This window comes from Dama dama, chromosome 9 (assembly GCF_033118175.1).
Source record: "Dama dama isolate Ldn47 chromosome 9, ASM3311817v1, whole genome shotgun sequence".
Classification (NCBI taxonomy): Eukaryota; Metazoa; Chordata; class Mammalia; order Artiodactyla; family Cervidae; genus Dama; species Dama dama.
Window position 1 is genome coordinate 108,708,269 of NC_083689.1, and position 18,295 is coordinate 108,726,563.

At 45.8% G+C, this 18,295-nt stretch overlaps 1 protein-coding gene across 1 annotated transcript in view; it reads left to right on the forward strand.

Moving 5' to 3' along the window:
• MAN2A1 (mannosidase alpha class 2A member 1) overlaps positions 1–18,295 on the forward strand; it is a 202,770-nt gene that overhangs the window by 15,180 nt on the left and 169,295 nt on the right. The window lies entirely within an intron of this gene.

An 18,295-nucleotide genomic window follows, 5' to 3' on the forward strand; every position in this document is an offset into this window, starting at 1 on the left:
TACAAGCCCTTGTTCTCATAATCATTTTTAAAAAGATGCCCGTTTTGCAGAACTTCACTTTATGCAGTGCCTTTGTGCCTAAAATGTTGCCTCAACAGGAGGTGGTTTCTGGTGGCCACGTTGGGTTAGTGTGGGTGGGGGTGGCCGGGTTCTGACCTCCGTGAACACTGGGAACCCACGGAGGGAAGGAGGGCCGTGTCCTAGAGCCTGCAGAGTGCTGCTGGCAACTGGAGTGCTGACCGTGCCTGGGAGGTGGGGAGGCTGGGATCACACGGGCCAGGCCTGCTGATTCTCTGGGTTGTCGGGGCTCTGCAGGGATCCCAGCAGCTGCAGAGTGGTTGTCCACATGCGGCCGTGACTCTTTCGGGCCCCCTGCAGGAAGTAAGGGCTGGTGGATGTGGAGTCCCAGCTCGCCCCTTCAGGGTGACTCGGCTCCAGCACGCTGCCTTTGTGACTAGCGCCTCGGCAGGTGCGTGATCTATGAGGGATGGTTTCCGGGGCAGAGAGTGCCTTGGCCCCTGTGTTTTGATAGGGTAGTATGTAATTAAGTATTCTTTGTGTTCACATCATGAGGGCGTTTATTTCCTTGGATGGACAAGTAGAAGCACAAAGACAGTACCTTGCAAGAGCTTCAGGCATGATAAGCTCTAGGTTTGGGAAATCATAGAGAGGTCATTAGTAATTGGTTTGTGGCTTGTTTGATAGAGTTATGTAACTGTGGCCACCACTGTAGTTCACACTCTTTCTGGCCTGAGCAGTGCACATCTTAAGGGGTAAGTGGTCACTTGGATGACTTGTCATTCAGTCAAACCAAAATGCTTCCCTGTTAAGAGCCTGAGATCTGACTCAATAGGAGGGTTTTTCTGAATAGTTCAACAGCAGCTAACTGCCTTGTGCTGTGGCGGTTACGGTGACACGCCTGCTAGAAATACAGATTCTCTTTTACCAAATCACTGTTCCTATACTTAGCTTTAATGCAGTGGTTCTTAACTGAGGATGTGTGAGAATTGCCTGGTGAGCCTTTCACAAAATGATAAAAGGCAGATCTATGCACTCTCTCTCTGGGTGATCCCATTTGTCGCCACTGCTTTAAATTCACTGGTACTGACCACTCGGGTTCACACATGCTCCTGCCATTCAGAGAGCCTGTCTGTGTGACACCACCGTGGAGCTGTCTGACGGCCCCTTCTGCTCCTCCCCAGCGTGTCCTGATTGCTTAGGCTGCCGCCCCCACCCTCTCAGTTCCCCAGCTGCCTCAGCAAAAATAAGGGGCCGTTTTTCTTGCTTTCCTGGTGCCCCCCTCCCCCCGGCTCATCTGTCCTGGCAGATGTGCTCACATTCCTGCACCTCTCCCTCCTTGGCCCTGGTTACCCTGGTATTTACCGGGCACACCGCAGTCACCTCTTCCTCCACTGCTTCCCCACGGTTCCACAGGAGCTGTAAGTGCTTTTTGTTCTTTGATCCCAAAGCCTCCACACTGATGGTATGGGTGTTTCTTTCCTGGGAAAACATTTTTAACCATGTCTTTTCCCGCCTCCATTATGTAAAGATAATATATAATCTTGTTAGATCACAACACCCCTGGGAAAGCAGCTTATAAAGTCACATGGTCTCACCTTCCTTGCCCCATGGTACAAGCTCCCAGCTCTTTATGCTCCCAGCCCTCCGCCTCTCCTACGCGCATTTGGACAGACGTCCTTACACTGCCTGCAATGGTACGGACGCTTGCTGAGCTCCATATAGGTCAGCTCTCTGCCAGCTGCGTCGTTGTTGTTCAGTCGCTCAGTCGTGTCCGACTCTGTGACCCCATGGACTGCAGCACGCCAGGCTTCCCTGTCCACCACTAACTCCTGGAGCTTGCTCAAACCCATGTCCATCGAGTCAGTGATGCCGTCCAACCATCTCACCCTCTGTCATCCCCTTCTCCTCCCGCCTTCGATCTTTCCCAACATCAGGGTCTTTTCAAATGAGTCAGCTCTTCGCATCAGGTGGCCAAAGGATTGGAGTTTCAGCTTCAACATCAGTCCTTCCAATGAACACCCAGGACTGATCTCCATTAGGATGGACTGGTTGGATCTCCTTGCAGTCCAAGGGACTCTCAAGAGTCTTCTCGAGCATCCCAGTTCAAAAGCATCAATTCTTTGGTGCTCAGCCTTCTTTATAGTCCAACTCTCATATCTGTACATGACTACTGTAAAAACCATAGCTTTGCCTATACAAAAGCTTTGACTAGACAGACTTTTGTAGGCAAAGTAATGCCTTTGCTTTTTAATTTGCTGTCTAGGTTTGTCATTGCTTTTCTTCCAAGGAGAAAATGTCTTAATTTCATGGCTGCAGTCACCATCTGCAGTGATTTTGGAGCCCAAGAAAATAAAGTCTGTAACTGTTTCCATTGGTTCCCCATCTATTTGCCATGAAGTGATGCCATGATCATCTTTTTTTGAATGTTGAGTTTTAAGGCAGCTTTTTCACTCTCCTTTTTCACTTTCATCAACAGGCTCTTTAATTCCTCTTCACTTTCTGCCATAAAGGTGGTATCATCTGCATATCTGAGATTATTGGTATTTTTCCCAGCAATCTTGATTCCAGCTTGTGCTTCATCCAGCCTGGCATTTCGCACAATGTACTCTGCATATAAGTTAAATGAGTAGAGTGATAATATACAGCCTTGATGCAGTCCTTTTCTAATTTGGAACCAGTCTGTTGGCCCATGTCCAGTTCTAACGGTTACTTCCTGACCTGCATACAGATTTCTCAGCAGGCAGGTATGGGTCTGGTATTCCCATCTCTTTTGGAATTTGCCACATTTTTTTGTGTTCCTCACAGTCAAGGGCTTTAGTGTAGTCAATGAAGGTGTATTAGTTTCCTAATAAATCACAACAAACAGTGGCTTATACAAGAAAAAATGTATTATCCTATAGTTCTGCAGGTCAGAAGTTTGAAATAGGTCTTACTTGACTAAAATCACAATGCTGGCAGCACTGCCTCTTTCTGGAGGCTTTACGAAAGAATCTATTTCCTCACCTCTTTCAGCCTCTGGAGTCTGCGTGTTCACTGCTGTAAGGTCCCCTTCCAACACAGCATCACTCAGACTTCCTGTTCTGTCTCCGTGTCTCCTCTGATTCTGACCCGTCTGTCACCTTCTTTTCCATTTTATGTGATTATGTTTGGACTTCCTGAATATTCTAGGACAGTCTCTCCATCTCAAAAATCTTAAGTTAATCACATCAGCAAAGTCTTTTTTGCCATGTAAAGTAACAGATTCACAGATTTCAGGAATTAGGACATGGACATCTTTGGGAGGCCATTCCGCCTACCACACCAGGTGCAATTTAACCTGATTTGTGTATGAAAGCTAACTTAACACTCATAACTATCCTATGGGTTAGTTCTTACTTGTGATCCCTGTTTTACAGATGAGGAAACTGAAGCAGAGAAATTATGTAATCTACCCGAGGTTACAGAACAATTTATAGTGGAATCATAATTCAAATTTGACTTGGCTTTATTTTTATCCTGTTTTATTTTCCAGCTTTATTGAGAAATAACTGACATATAGCACATAAGCTTAAGGTGTACAAGTGATCATTTGATACATGTATAGTGAAATAATGTTTGTCAACATATCCGTCACCTCACATACTCACTGTTTCTCTTTTGTGGTGAGAAAGCATACACAGAAAGCATACATATACGGTATGTTTAACTGTGGTCATCATGCTGTACATTAGATCCCCAGAAGGTACTCATCTTACAGCTGCTAGTTTACTCCCTTTAATTAGCGTCTCCCCATTTTCTCCTCTGCCAAGCCCCGAGTGACTGCCAGTCTGCTCTGTGTTTCTGTGGTGTTTCAGATCCCACATGTAAACGACACTACATGTTATATGTATTTCTTTGACTGACTTCACTTAGCATAATGCCCTCAAATTTCATCTGTTTTATCACAGGTGGAGGGTTTCCTTCCTTTTTTTTTATGACTGAGGGTGTGTGTGCGTGTGCACGCAAATGTGTGTGTATGTGTGTGTGTATATATGTGTTTGTGTGTATGCGTGTGTGTATGTGTTTGTGTATGTGTCTCTGTGTGTGTATATGTGTCTGTGTGTGTGTGTGTGTGTGTGTTTGTGTGTGTGTGTGTACCACATTTTCTTTATCTGCTGATGGACACTTAGATTGTTGTGTTGTCTTGGCTGTTCTGAGCAATGCTGCAGTGATCATGGGGATGCAGACATTTCTTTGAGATCCTATTTTCGTTTCCTTTTTATACATACCCAGAAGTGGCATTGTTGGATCCTATAGTAGTTCTGTTTTAATTTTTTGAGGAAATGCCATGTTGTTTTCCATAATGACTCTACAGTTTACATTCCCACTGAGAATGCACAAAGGTTCTCTTTTCTCTACACCCTCACCAACACTTGCTACCTCGTGTCTTTTTGACAACATTTTACCCATTAAGAGGTGATGTTGTTTTGATGTGCGTTTCCCTGATGATTAGTGAGGCTGCGCACCTTTTTTATGTACTTCTTGGCCATCTATATGTCATCTTTGGAAAAATACCTGTTCCTCTGCCCAATTTTTAATCAGATTGTTTTTTTTTAAATACTGAATTGTATGAGTTCTTTATATATTGGGTATTTATCCGTTATTAGATATATGTTTGCAAGTATTTTTTTCTTGTTCCATAGGTGCCTTTTTTGTTTTGTTGTTTGCTTCTTTTGCTGTGCAGAAACTTTTTAGTTTGATGTAGTCCGATTTATTAATTTTGCTTTAGCTGCTTGTGTTTTTGGGGTCATATCCAAAAAATGGTTGCCCAGGCCAATGTCAAACATTTTCCCTATGTTTTCTTCTAGGGGTTTTATAGTTTCATTTCTTATGTTTGAGTCCATTTCACTGGCATAATATAGGGGTCTAATTCAGTTCTTCTGCTTGTGGTTTTTCATTATTCTCAACATCATTTGTGGAAGAAAATGTCTTTTCCCCACTGCACATTTTTGCCGCCCTTACTAAACGTTAGTTGACTGTGTGTGTGAGCGTTTGTCTCTGAGCTTCTGATTCTGCGCCGCTGCCCGCGGGCCACTGTCTGTGCCAGCACCGTACTGATTGGATTGCTGTAGCTTTGTAGTATAGCCTGAAATCGGGAAATGCCAGCTTTATTCTTCTTTCTCAAGATTGCTTTGGCTTTTTGAGGTCTTTGATCATTCTATACAGATTGCAAGATTGTTCTTTCTATTTCTGTCAAAAATGCCATTGGAATTTTGATAGAGATTGCATTGAATTTTGATAGGGGTGGCATTGGGTAATATGGACGTATTAACAATATTTGTTCTTTTAACTTGTAAACAAGAAATATCTTTCCATTTGTTTCTGCTCTAATATTTGTTAATTCCTTCTGCTAGCTTTGGGCTTAGTTTATTTTCCTTTCTCTATTCCTTGAGTTGTAAAGTTAAGTTGTTTGAGATCTTTCTTTTTATTTATGTAGACGTTTATCACTATAAATTTCCCTTTTAGAATTGCTTTTTGCAGCATTTACTGGGTTTTTGTATGCTATGTTTCCATTTTCATTTGTATAAAGGTATTTTTAGATTTCCCTTTGGTTTCTTCTTTGACCCATCAGTCATTCAGAAGTGTGTTATGTAATTTCCACATATTTGTCAATATTCCAGGATTCTTCCAGTCAGTTGATTTCTAGTTAGTTTCTAGTTAGACTCTATTCTGGTGGAAAGGATACTTGATGTGCGTTCAGTATTCTTAAATTTGCTGACCTGCTTTGTGGCCTATCGTATCGTCTGTGCTAGAGTGTTCCTCGTGTGCTCAGAGAGAGTATGTGTTCTGCTTCCATTGGATGCAATGTTCCATACGTGTCTTAGATCCATTTGTTCTAAAGTATGGCTCAAGACCAATGTTTCCTTGTTGATTTTCTGTCTGGATGATCTATCAGTTGTTGAAAGTGGAGTATTAAAGTTCCCCAGTTCAGTCCAGTTCAGTCGCTCAGTCATGTCCAACTCTCTCTGAGACCCCTTGGACTGCAGCGCTCCAGGCTTCTTTGCCCATCACAAACTCCCAGAGTTTACTCACACCCATGTCCATTGAGTGGTAATGCCATCCAACCATCTCATCCTCTTGTCGTCCCCTTCTCCCACCTTCAGTCTTTCCCAGCATCAGGGTCTTTTCTAATGAGTCACCTCTTTGCATCAGGTGGCCAAAGTATTGGAGTTTCAGCTTCAACATCAGTCCTTCCAACAAACACCCAGGACTGATCTCCTTTAGGATGGACTGGTTGGATCTCCTTGCAGTCCAGGGGACTCTCAAGAGTCTCCTCCAACACCACAGTTCAAAAGCATCAATTCTTCGGGGCTCAGCTTTCTTCACAGTCCAACTCTCACATCCATACATGACTACTGGAAAAACCATAGCCTTGACTAGATGGACCTTTGTTCGCAAAGTAATGTCTCTGCTTTTTAATACGCTGTCTAGATTGGTCATAACTTTCCTTCCACGGAGCAAGCATCTTTTAATTTCATGGCTGCAGTCACCATCTGCAGTGATTTTGGAGCCCCCCAAAATAAGGTCTGTCACTGTTTCCATTGTTTCCCCATCTATTTGCCATGAAGTGATTGGGCAGGGTGCCATAATCTTAGTTTTCTGAATGTTGAGCTTTAAGCCAACTTTTCCACTCTCCTCTTTTAGTTTCATCAAGAGGCTCTTTAGTTCTTTGCTTTCTGCCATAACGGTGCTATCATCTGCATATTTGAGTTTACTGATATTTCTCCCAGCCATCTTGATTCCAGCTTGTGCTTCATCCAGCCCAGCGTTTCTCATGATGTACTCTGCATATAAGTTAAATAAGCAGGGTGACAGTATACAGCCTTGACGTACTCCTTTCCCGATTTGGAACCAATCTGTTGTTCCATGTCCAGTTCTAACTGTTGCTTCTGAACCTGCGTATAGATTTCTCAGGAGGCAGGTCAGGTGGTCTGGTATTCCCATCTCTTTAAGAATTTTCCACAGTTTATCGTGATCCACACAGTCAAAGGCTTGGCATAGTCAATAAAGCAGAAGTTAATGTTTTTCTGGAACTCTCTTTTTGGATGATCCAGTGGATCCTGGCAATTTGATCTCTCGTTCCTCTGGCGTTTCTAAATCCAGCTTGAACATTAAAGTCCCCTACAGTTACTGTATTGTCTGTTTTTCCTTCAGGTCTGTTAATAATTGCTTTTAATATATTTTGGTGCTCCAATGTTGGGCACATATATATTTAAGATTGTTCTATCTTCTTGACTAATTGATTACTCTATTGATACATGGTGGCTTTTTTGTTTCTTTTTACCATTTTTGGCTTAAAGTCTATTTTGTCTGATAGAATTATACTTCAGTTTTGGTTTTTATTTGCACAGAATATCTTTTTTCAAAAAATTGTTAGTTTATTTATTAATTTTTTTGACTGAGTTGCACAGCTTGTGGGATCATATTTCCCCTGCCTTGGATCCAGCCTGGGCCCTGGCAGTGAAATCACTGAGTCCTAACCACAGGACCACCAGGGAATTCTCCTGAATGTGTTTTTCTACCTCTTCACTTTGAATCTGCGTGCCTCCTTAAAGCAGAGGTGAGTGTTGTGTAGGCAGTATTTAGTTAGGTCTTGCTTTTTGTCCAATCAGCCACTCTGCTTTTTAATCGGCATATTCAATCCATTTACATTTAGAGTAATTACTAATTGGTAAGAGCTTACTAATGTCATTTTGTTGTCTGGCTGTTTTGTAGTTCCCTTTTTCTTTATTCCTCCCCTGCTGCCTTCCTTTGTAACTTGATTTTCTGTAACATTGTGCTTTGATTCTCTTCTCTTTATCTTTTGCCAGTCTGCTATAGCATTTTGCTCTGTGGTTGCCATGAGGATGAGGCTCACATGAAAGGTTCTGTAGTTGTAACAGTCTGTTTCACTATGATAACAACTTAATCTTGATCACAGACCAAAACTTTTACCCTTTTGCTCCTTTTGATGTAAAGGAGTTTGTTTTACTCCTCTTACCCTTTGGATGTTTTGATGTCATGACTTACCCCTTTTTATAATGTTTATCCACTGACAAATTACTGTAGCTAATAGTTATTTTAATGTTCTTGTTCTTTAACTTTTTTTTTAAATTAGGGGTAACACTACAGGCTACCATATTACACTGTTAAGAGTATTCTGAATTTGACTACATACTTACCCTTACCAGTGTGTTTTGCATTTTCTGTGTTTTTGTGTTACTAATAAGTATGTCTTCAGCTTGCAGACTTTTTCCCAGCATTTTCATAATACAGGTGTTGTGGTAATAAGTTCCCTTAATTTTTGTTTGTCTAGGATAGTCTTTATCTCCTCTCCATTTCTGAAGGACAGCTCTACCTGGTAAGGTGTCCTTGGTTGGCAGTTTTCTTCTTTTAAATTTATCATCCCACTCTCTCCTGCCCTGTAAGCTATCTAAGATTCCTGCTTAGAAGTCCACCAGTAGCCTAATGGGGGATTCCCCTAAAATTTATAGGCTTTTTTTTTCTCTTCCAGCTTTTTAGATTTTTGTCTTTGACTTTTGTCAATTTTATTATACTGTGTCTTGGTGTGGATCTCTTTAAGTGTATTTGGTGACCTGTTAGCTTCATGAACCTGATCCACATCTCTCCTTAGTTTGGGAAAGTTCTCTGCCATTATTTCATTCAATAAGCTTTCTGCATCCTTCTCCTTCTCAAACTCCAGTAATTTGCAGACTGGGTCTTTTACTGTTGTCCCACAGAACATGTAGGCTTTTAAAATTCTTTCTCATTCCTTTTTCTTTTTTCTCCTCTGGTAGGATGATTTCAGTTGATTCATCTTTGAGCTTGCATATTCTTTTTTCTGCGTGGTCAAGTCTGATGTTAGAACTTTCTATTGATCATTGTATTCTTCAGGTCAAAACTTCTTGTTTGGCTCTTCCATGTGTTTTCCTTCTCTTTATTGAACGTCTTATTTTGTTGTTATATTGTGTTTCTGATATTCTCATATTGCTTATCTGTGTTCTCTTGTAACTCTGAGCTCCTTTTCAACAAGTATTTTGAATTATTTTTTGGGCAATTCCTGTATCTTCTTTTGTTTGGGACTAGTTACTAGGGGTTTACTGTATTCCTTTGATGGAGTCATCCTTCCCTGACTCTTTGTGTTGCCTGTAGCCTAGTAAAGGTACCTGGATTTGAAGAAGCAGTGTCCTCTCCCAAACTTCGTGGCCTGACTTCAGTACGTGAAGCCTTGCCCCTGTGCATGGGACATGCTGGAGCGTGCTGCGACCCCAGGTCTAGTAGGTCAGGGCTCCAGTGCAGCCATGTGCGGCTGCATCGATAGCTCTGGGGGTCGTGTGCTGTCTTTTGCCTCAGGCCCCTGCATTCCGTAGCACTGACATGTGTGGCTTCTGGTGAGTGCCGCAGGTGTTTGCAGAGGGCTGCAGGGCTGTGAGTCCTCAGGGGCCCTCCTGGGTCCCATGGCTCTGCATCAGCCCACATGGCATGACGGCCAGCATGGGGCTGTCACGCGTCTGGCTGTGGGGGCCAGCTGCAGGGAGCAGGGTGGTGGCCGGGCTGGCTGCAAGCGTGCGTGTGGCTGCGGGGCCACGGCAGGCAGCAGAGCTGGAGCTAGCCGTGGGTGCGCAGGTGGGTGCAGGTCTCCTGCTTGTGGGTGCTTCTGGGGACGGCTCGGCCCCACGGCAGGCATGCGGCGCAGTGCTGGGGACGGGCAGGCAGGCGTCACTTAGGTGACAGCTGGCGGCAGGGGGTGGGGGGCGGGGTGCCGGTGGGCACAGTGGCGCCTGCAGTGACAGCAGACGGGGCCTCATCCTGGCTGACACACCGCTGCGGGGACAGTGCCCTGTGCAGAGACAGTGGAGGCTGGGGACGGGCACCAGCGGGGGCATCTTGCAGTGCCCGCTGGCCGCCCCGGAGGCCAGAGGTGGCTGCGGGTGCGGCTCCCGCGCTCCAGAGAGGCTGCGTGGGGGGAGCAGGAGGGGGCTCGGGCATGCCCGCCTGCGGGCGAGAACTGGTGGGCTCTGCGGGGCTCCTGCGGCTGCCCTGCTGGCTGTGGGCTCCTTCGGGGCAGCTGCGGCTTTCTCTGGGAGACAGGCCTCGGAGCCGCTCCGCCCCGGCTGTGTGACTGCTCCCGGAGCCCGCCCTCCCCCGTGTCTCGCAGCCTCTGTGCGCCTCCCCACGCAGTGCTCCAGAGCACTGAGGACGTCGGCCCCTCACCCCGCTTCCCTTTCCCAGAAAGAGGAACTCTTCCAGCCGTGGAGTTCCCTCTTGGCGTTGAGCAGCGCCAGCCTGGGGGATGGGATGAGGCAGCACAGTGACGCTGCTGTCCTTCTTTTTATGGGTGGTACTCTCGAGGGTTTTTTGTTCCACCAGGTTGCTGAAATTCTGTAAGTAGCCTCCACAGCTCTCCCAGAACAATTTTGCTTGTGGATAACTGTCTAATTGTTGATCTTTGTGGAAAGATGGGGGTGAGGGTCTTCCATGCTGCTGTTTTGGTGACGCCACTCTTTGGACGTGGCTTTAGAGTCTGCTTCTAATCACAGTTGTTGCTCCCTTCAGCGTAATTTTAGAAAGCCAGACCCTTGTTAGGGCAGTAGTAGCAGTGATGTCTTCCTGAGTGTTTACTTAGTAGCAAAAGTGAAAGTGTTAGTCACTCACTTGTGTCTGAATTTTTGTGACCCCATGGACTGTAGCCCGCCAGACCCCTCTGTCCATGGGATTCTCCAGGCAAGACCACTGGAGTGGGTCGCCATTCCCTTCTCTAGGGGATCTTCCAGACCCGGGGATCAAACCCGTGTCTCTTGCGTCTCCTGCACTGCAGGCAGATTCTTTACTGAGCCACCGGGGGAGCCCATCCCCTTGATGGCAGACTCAGTGCTAATTCATTTATAACCATCATAAGCAATGGGATTAGCACTACATTTTGCCTGTAATGAAACGAGGCTTCCAAAAGTTAAGCTACTTTCTCAAGGTCACAGGAAAGTGCAGGAAAAGTGCTGAAACTAGGACTAGAGCCCAAATAGTGTGATCCAGAACCCATGTACTTTAACTTTTTAGCTAAACTGGTTTTGCCTTTATTTGGTAAAAGGAGTCATTAAAAATAAAAGTAATCATTATTTGCTGCTATTGTATGAAAATACAAATGTGATCTCCTACCACAAGCACATGAGGTGGGTGAGCATTACTGTCCGGTTTAAACGGGTTATCAAACGGTGCAGCTTTGTGAATTCACGTCACCCTGTGGGGAGTTGAGGGATGATTTTCCAAATGGCTGATTGTCTGCTGCATCCTCTTAGGCAGCAGCCTCCCATCTTTTTGGCACCAGGGATTGGTTTTGTGGAAGACAGTTTTCCACTGACCGAGGTCGGGTGTATGGTTTCGGGATGATTCAGGCGCCTCGCATATATTGTGCCCTTTGTTATTACTGCATCAGCTCCACCTCAGATCATCAGGCATTAGATTCTGGAGGTTGGGGACCCCTGGTATCTCAGTGAGATGTGTGACTTCAGAGTCACCTGTGGAGCATAAACATTGCAGTTTCTGGGGCCCTACGTGACATTCTAGGGTGGATCCCAGGGGTTTGTACTTTTGAGCAGCCTTTACAATGAGTCTTGATGGTCACTGTTGGAGCCTGTTGACCCAACAACACTCACTACACGAAGGGCCCTTTAGTGACAGAATCCAAATGCAGAAAAGTCTTGATGTGATGGAGTGATAGCTGACTCTAACAAATTAGATTTAAAGGGGAAAAAGCATGAGGTGTACACACAAGCATACCATGGGGAAAGCTTTTTTCTTTAGAATACTGCCTCTTTAGAATGCTGGTTATATACGTGTAATATTATTTCCTCTGGAGTTCCCTTAATTATAAGTTTGATTTGGTTGTGAAGATTTCATATCACTAACATGGTAGGAGGGATTCTAGAAGTGTCTCAGGGTTCTGAATTCACAGACACCCTCAGTCACCCTCGTCAGCTGAAAATCATAGCTCACTGAGCCACAGTTACTGACGGTTGTGAAACCTGAAAACATTTGGTTGGACTGTACAGAACCCATGATCTTTGCTTTAGAAAGGAAGCCACGTTTTTGCTGTACTCACGAGGTCATGATGGTCACCCTGTGGCTGAATATGGATCAGTTTCTCTCTCATTTCCCAGACAGTCCGTGAAGATTATTCTACTATTTAGGACTCCTCATTCTTTTCTTACCTACATTTAGGGTTACAGTGAAGATTTTTTCTTTCTTTAAAAATTGTTAGTTTCATTTTTGTGTTTGTAGTGTAGGTGTATGTGCCACAAAATGACAGTCACTGCTTCTTTGTCTTAGAGAAAATGCTGCGCACTTTTTTAAAGTAAATGTTTCCAGTTCTGCTTTGTGCCAGGCACTGTGCTCGGCATCAGAATGCAGTGGGTACAATGGTGAGTAAAACAGCTGTAGTGCCTGTTCTAAATACAGTGATTCATTTAGTGCTGAAGGTGGGTAAAAATGCATGAATAAAATAGGCAAAAATACTGTGACAGAAGCAAAAAAATAAGCTGACATGAAGTGTAACATGAGGAGGCCTATTTCAGAGAGCATGACTGGAGAAAACCATGCAGAGGGAACACTTGAGAAGGGGTGAAACGCTGTTTAAAGAGAGAACCTGTGCCAGATCTGGATGAGGTGGGAGGAGCTGGTTTAGGGCTGAGATAAGATAAGGGTGTGGGCTTCCCTGGTGGTCAGACAGTAAAGAATGCGCCTGCAATGTGGGGGACCTGGGTTCAATCCCTGGGGCAGGAAGATCCCCTGGAGGAGGGCATGGCAACCCACTCCAGGATTCTTGCCTGAAGAATCCCATGGACAGAGGAACCTGGAGGCTACAGGCCATGGGGTCACAAAGAGTCGGACACGACTGAGTGTCTAAGAGCAGCACAGCACAGGAGAAGGGTGTGGCTAAGTAGGAAGTAAAGAACTAAAGAGCCTCTTGATGAAAGCAAAAGAGAGTGAAAAGGTTGGCTTAAAACTCAACCTTCAGAAAACTAGGATCATGGCATCTGGTCCCATCACTTCATGGAAAATAGATGGAGAAACAGTGGAACCAGTGACAGACTTTATTTTGGGGGGGGCTCCAAAATCACTGCAGATGGTGACTGCAGCCATGAAATTAAAAGATGCTTGCTCCTTGGAAGAAAAGTTATGACCAACCTAGACAGCAGAAACATTACTTTGTCAACAAAGGTCCGTCTAGTCAAAGCTATTGTTTTTCCAGTAGTCATGTATGGATGTGTTAGTTGGACTATAAAGAAAGCTGAGCACCAAAGAATTGATGCTTTTGAACTGTGGTGTTGGAGAAGAAGTCCCTTGCACTGCAAGGAGATCCAACCGGTCCATTCTAAAGGAAGTCAGTCCTGAGTGTTCATTGGAAGGACTGATGTTGAAGCTGAAACTCCAATACTTTGGCCACCTGATGCGAAGAGCTGACTCATTAGAAAAGACCCTGATGCTGGGAAGGATTGGGGGCAGGAGGAGAAGGGGATGACAGAGGATGAGATGGTTGGATGGCATCACTGACTGGATGGATATGAGTCTGACCAAACTCCTGGAGTTGGTGATGGTCAGGGAGGCCTGGCGTGCTGCAGTCCACGGGGTCGCAAAGAGTCGGACACAACTGAGCAACTGAACTGAGCTGAAGTTGGAGGAGAGGAAGAGTGAGGTGGGGAGGTAGATATGCAGGTCCTTATTGAGTCTAGTGTGGGGCGTTTCAGTGTTTTGTTTTTTTTAAAGTACAAGAGAAACTACCACTATATTGATTAAACGTGTTCCATCTTAGGAGGGCCTGGTTGATGCTGTGGATCTAGGGAATCCTTAAGCGGCTGCTTGGACTGTAGGGAGGGCAGCCCAGGGCGGCCGGTAGCACAGCCACTGCTCTGCGCTCTCACCCTCCGCCCCCGAGCAGAGCAGGCAGGGGCCCCGGGCCCTCGGTGGTCCTGCTCCGCCGTCGGTCCGGGTGGGCCCCTCGGTGGTCCTGCTCCGCCGTCGGTCCGGGTGGGCCCCTCGGTGGTCCTGCTCCGCCGTCGGTCCGGGTGGGCCCCTCGGTGGTCCTGCTCCGCCGTCGGTCCGGGTGGGCCCCTCGGTGGTCCTGCTCCGCCGTCGGTCCGGGTGGGCCCCTCGGTGGTCCTGCTCCGCCGTCGGTCCGGGTGGGCCCCTCGGTGGTCCTGCTCCGCCGTCGGTCCGGGTGGGCCCCTCCTGCTCGCCAGCATTCTCTGAGCAACCCTCCGTGCTCCTGCTGGGCATAGGGTGGTCCTCGGGCGGAGTGCGAGGCCAAAGATCAGAGGCAGCCTGCCTTCTCCCCAGGCCGCCCGGCTCTTTGGCCTCCGAGCAGCCGCCCGGCCGGGCCTGTGAGTAGGGGTGCAGCGTCCGAGGGCTCCGTCTCCCCAGGCCCAGGCCTGGGGGCGGCGGGGACCCTCCCGGCGCGCACCTCCGCCACCCGACAGCAGCGGCCGTGTGCAGGGACGCAGCCTGGGCCCCGGGCCCGCCGTCTCGGAGCCTGCGGGCCATCTGGGTCCGGCCCGGCCCCTCACGATGACCGCGGGCAGGGTCTGGGCCCTGGCCTTGAGGGGGCTGCCGCTGAGAACGCCTCCTACTAGCTGGGACCTGGACTCGCCCTTTCTTCTGAGGACAGAGGAAAACGTCCCTTAGAGAGAGATGACAGGACCATGGTTACCTGACCATGACCTGACCTCTAGGACAAAGGATCTGACACCACAAAGTCTGTATCAGCTAACCACGTCCCTCCCTCCCTTTTCTAGAAGAGGGCTGTTCTGGAAAATTTCAGTAACTTGGGGCTCTTAGGGCCTGAGCCCCCCATCTCCCTGCCTAGCGCTGTAATGAGCCTGTCTCTGTTTCAAACGCCAGTGTTTCACTGTTGTGTGGCCTCGCTCTGCAGGGGCGCTCTGACTGGTGGTTTTGGTAACCGGTAGGGCCCTCGAAGGGAATGGCAGGGCTAAGGGAAACACCAGAGGTGGTTTTTTGGATGGGTTGTAGTGTTAAGTGGAACCCTGAGAAACTGGTGACATTTGACTATTTCCAGCTTAAGAGAATGGTAATTTCATATTCTTTGACCTAGTACAATGTTATACTACTGAGGAGGCGTTACTTTTAGAAGGGGAATTTGATGAAGCAGTGTTGAGGGAATTTAGCCAAAGGGAGTGCCTTTGAGCCGTTGAGGGGCAGTTTAGAGATCACCAGTGGAGTGTTGGCCTCTGAAGCACAGAGAGACAGGAGGCGTGTATTCTTTTCAGCTGCCCCAGGAGGGAAGACTGATGCGCAGATTCTGCCTGCCCCAGTGACCGCAGTGACGCCAGCCCCAAGCGAGAGTCTTCTCTGGGGCAGGTAGCTGCATGACGGTTTTGTAAATGTAGCCCTAGGTGTGCATAGGTTGGCTCTGTCCACAGGACAGTTGGGGGCACTGATCCTGATTCGCTGGCAGCAGACTCTGAATTTTCTCTCAAAAGTCTTTGCTGTCAGTGATTTTTTTTCCCTTTACTCAGTTATTCTCTTTCACCAAAAGCAGAATAAATCATCGTGACCTTCTTTCCCACTCTGTGGCAGTGCAACACTGGCCTCCCTTTAGAACTGATTAGCAAATCAAAGAATAAAGTGGTTTTCTCACAAGTGATTTTCTTGCCCTACAAGGAAAATTGTCTTTTTCAATATTACCATCAGTGTTCTTTGACTTGTCAGCATAATTGAAACATTATCTATGATTTCTGTTACTTTAATGCAGACCGCAAGTGTATCTTTTTAAAGTCATATCACTCTTCTCTGACATGTATATAGAATTTGCTTATGGAAGTATGTGTATTTCAGGAATTTCAGCTGTTTGGATCAAGACTTCATTCCACTGCATAATATAGTTTAGAAAATGATTTTCACTAGACCATTATGCTAACATATCCCCAGGCCAGGATTTTCTCTATGGACCTATTATTCAGCACAGAATTCCAGGTACTCATCATTCTTTGTATCTTTAAAGCTACAGTGAACTTAAAAGTCATCTTAAGTGCCTGCTGGATCCTTTTTCATGAAACACTGATCACCTGTAATGTTTATTTTGTGTGGTGCTCTTCATCCATGGGTTATGGGACTGGGGCCACAGTGAGAACATTCCCAAAAGGAACTTAATTAACTCTTTTTCAGTGTGTTCTTTTAAGCTGCAAGTAACTTTGCAATGTGCATGGCCCCAAAATTATCTTTTCCTGAAAGTACAGAAAGATCTGGAGAAACATAGCGCCCATGAATTAATTTATACATTATAAGTGTCTGGTAAAACACATGGCATCTTTAAAAGCTCTGGAATGGTGGTATTTTAGACTAAGGTTTTATTTTATGGAGGTGCGTAGCTTTACTGCAGGCCAGACAAGTCAACACTTGTTGACTAATTCTGCTTGGAATCAGAGGAACTTGATTTACTGTTGGACCTGCTGTGGTAGAAATTGTAAGTATCACTGAAGTAGGCTTGTGTCTTCGGTGCTGGAAATATTCAAAAGAACTCATCAGAAGTGATTTCAAAAAGCCTCAGTCTGGGGTATTGTGATTGATGATGAGTGAAGAAAAATTTTCCCTTATTTCAAACAGCCTTTGATAGTGCATTTTAGTTCAGTTCAGTCACTCAGTCGTGTCCGACTCTTTGCAGCCTCATGGACCGCAGCACGCCAGGCCTCCCTGCTCGTCACCAGCTCCCACAGTTTATTCAAACCCATGTCCATTGAGTCAGTGATGTCATCCAGCCATCTCATCCTCTGTCGTCCCCTCTTCCTCCTGCCCTCAATCTTTCCCAGCATCAGGGTCTTTTCCAATGAGTCAGTTTTTCGCATCAGGTGGCCAAAGTATTGGAGTTTCAGCTTCACCATCAATCCTTCCTATGAATATTCAGGACTGATGTCCTTTAAGATGGACTGGTTGGATCTCCTTGTAGTCCAAGGGACTCTCAAGAGTCTTCTCCAACACCACAGTTCAGAAGCATCAATTCTTCGGCGCTCAGCTTTCTTTATAGTCCAACTCTCACACCCATACATGACTACTGGAAAACCCGTAGCCTTGACTAGACGGACCTTTGTTGGCCAAGTAATGTCTCTGCTTTTTAATATGCTGTCTAGGTTGGTCATAACTTTTCTTCCAAGGAGTAAGTGTCTTTTTATTTCACGGCTGCGGTCACCACCAGACCACCTGACCTGCCTCTTGAGAAATCTGTATGCAGTTCAGGAAGCAACAGTTAGAACTGGATGTGGAACAAGAGACTGGTTCCAAATAGGAAAAGGAGCGCGTCAAGGCTGTATGTTGTCACCCTGCTTATTTATTTCAGTATGTGTCTTTTATTAAAAAGGTGATCGATTATGTCATACACACAGTTTTAAAACTGTGTTTGCATAACTCTATCTTCTGAAAGTGGCTTCTCAATTTTTTAAAAAAATTGTATTTCTAAGTTTTTAGTGACTAAAAGCTATTCATGATGTTAGTTATATTGTTTGAGCAGTCCTTGACTTTGGGACATGTAGGTGTTTTTTTCTTTTCTCCTTTCTGTCTTTCTGTTATTTACTGGTGAGAGAAATTTTGTTGCTGGGTGTTCAGATTTATTTTGCTTTCTGTGCGTTTGTTTTTTTAAACCTTAATGTGGACTTTTTTGCAGTCATGGGGCGGGCTATTGCTATGGCACGAATACAATGCCACCTTGTTTGTTCAATGTAGGGAGCCATATCTAATGCTCATCTGTCTTTCCAGCATGTAGCATTATGCCTGTACAGAGGGTGTTCACTAAAGCACTCTTGTTGCATTGAAGAAGTGTAGAGAGCTATATGACAAGCATTTACGTACTATGTCTTTGGGACCCAGGATATTGGAGTGAACAAGATGAAGACTGCGACTGAGGTGGACTGCCGTTTCCTCCTCCTGGGAATCTTCCTCACCCTGGGATTGAACCCTGGTCTGTCGCATTGCAGGCAGTCTCCTGCATTGCATGAATTCTTGCCTGACTGAACCACCAGAGAAGCCCCTTTACTTAGACATGTGTGACAGAAATAGCAGCCTCCTACAGATCAGAGGTTGAAGGCTTATTCTATGAAGGAAAGTTTGTGTTTAGAGGTGGCAAGCCTCTACATGTGAGGATCAATTAAAGGAAACAAAAGTGCACAGTGTAGTAGAAGTGATCTGAATGACTTACGGTGCAGCTGCTGGGGGAAGGCTCACGCCAGTCTTTTTCACAATATCGCTAATTAAAAGAGTTGACTAGATTTTTCTGTTG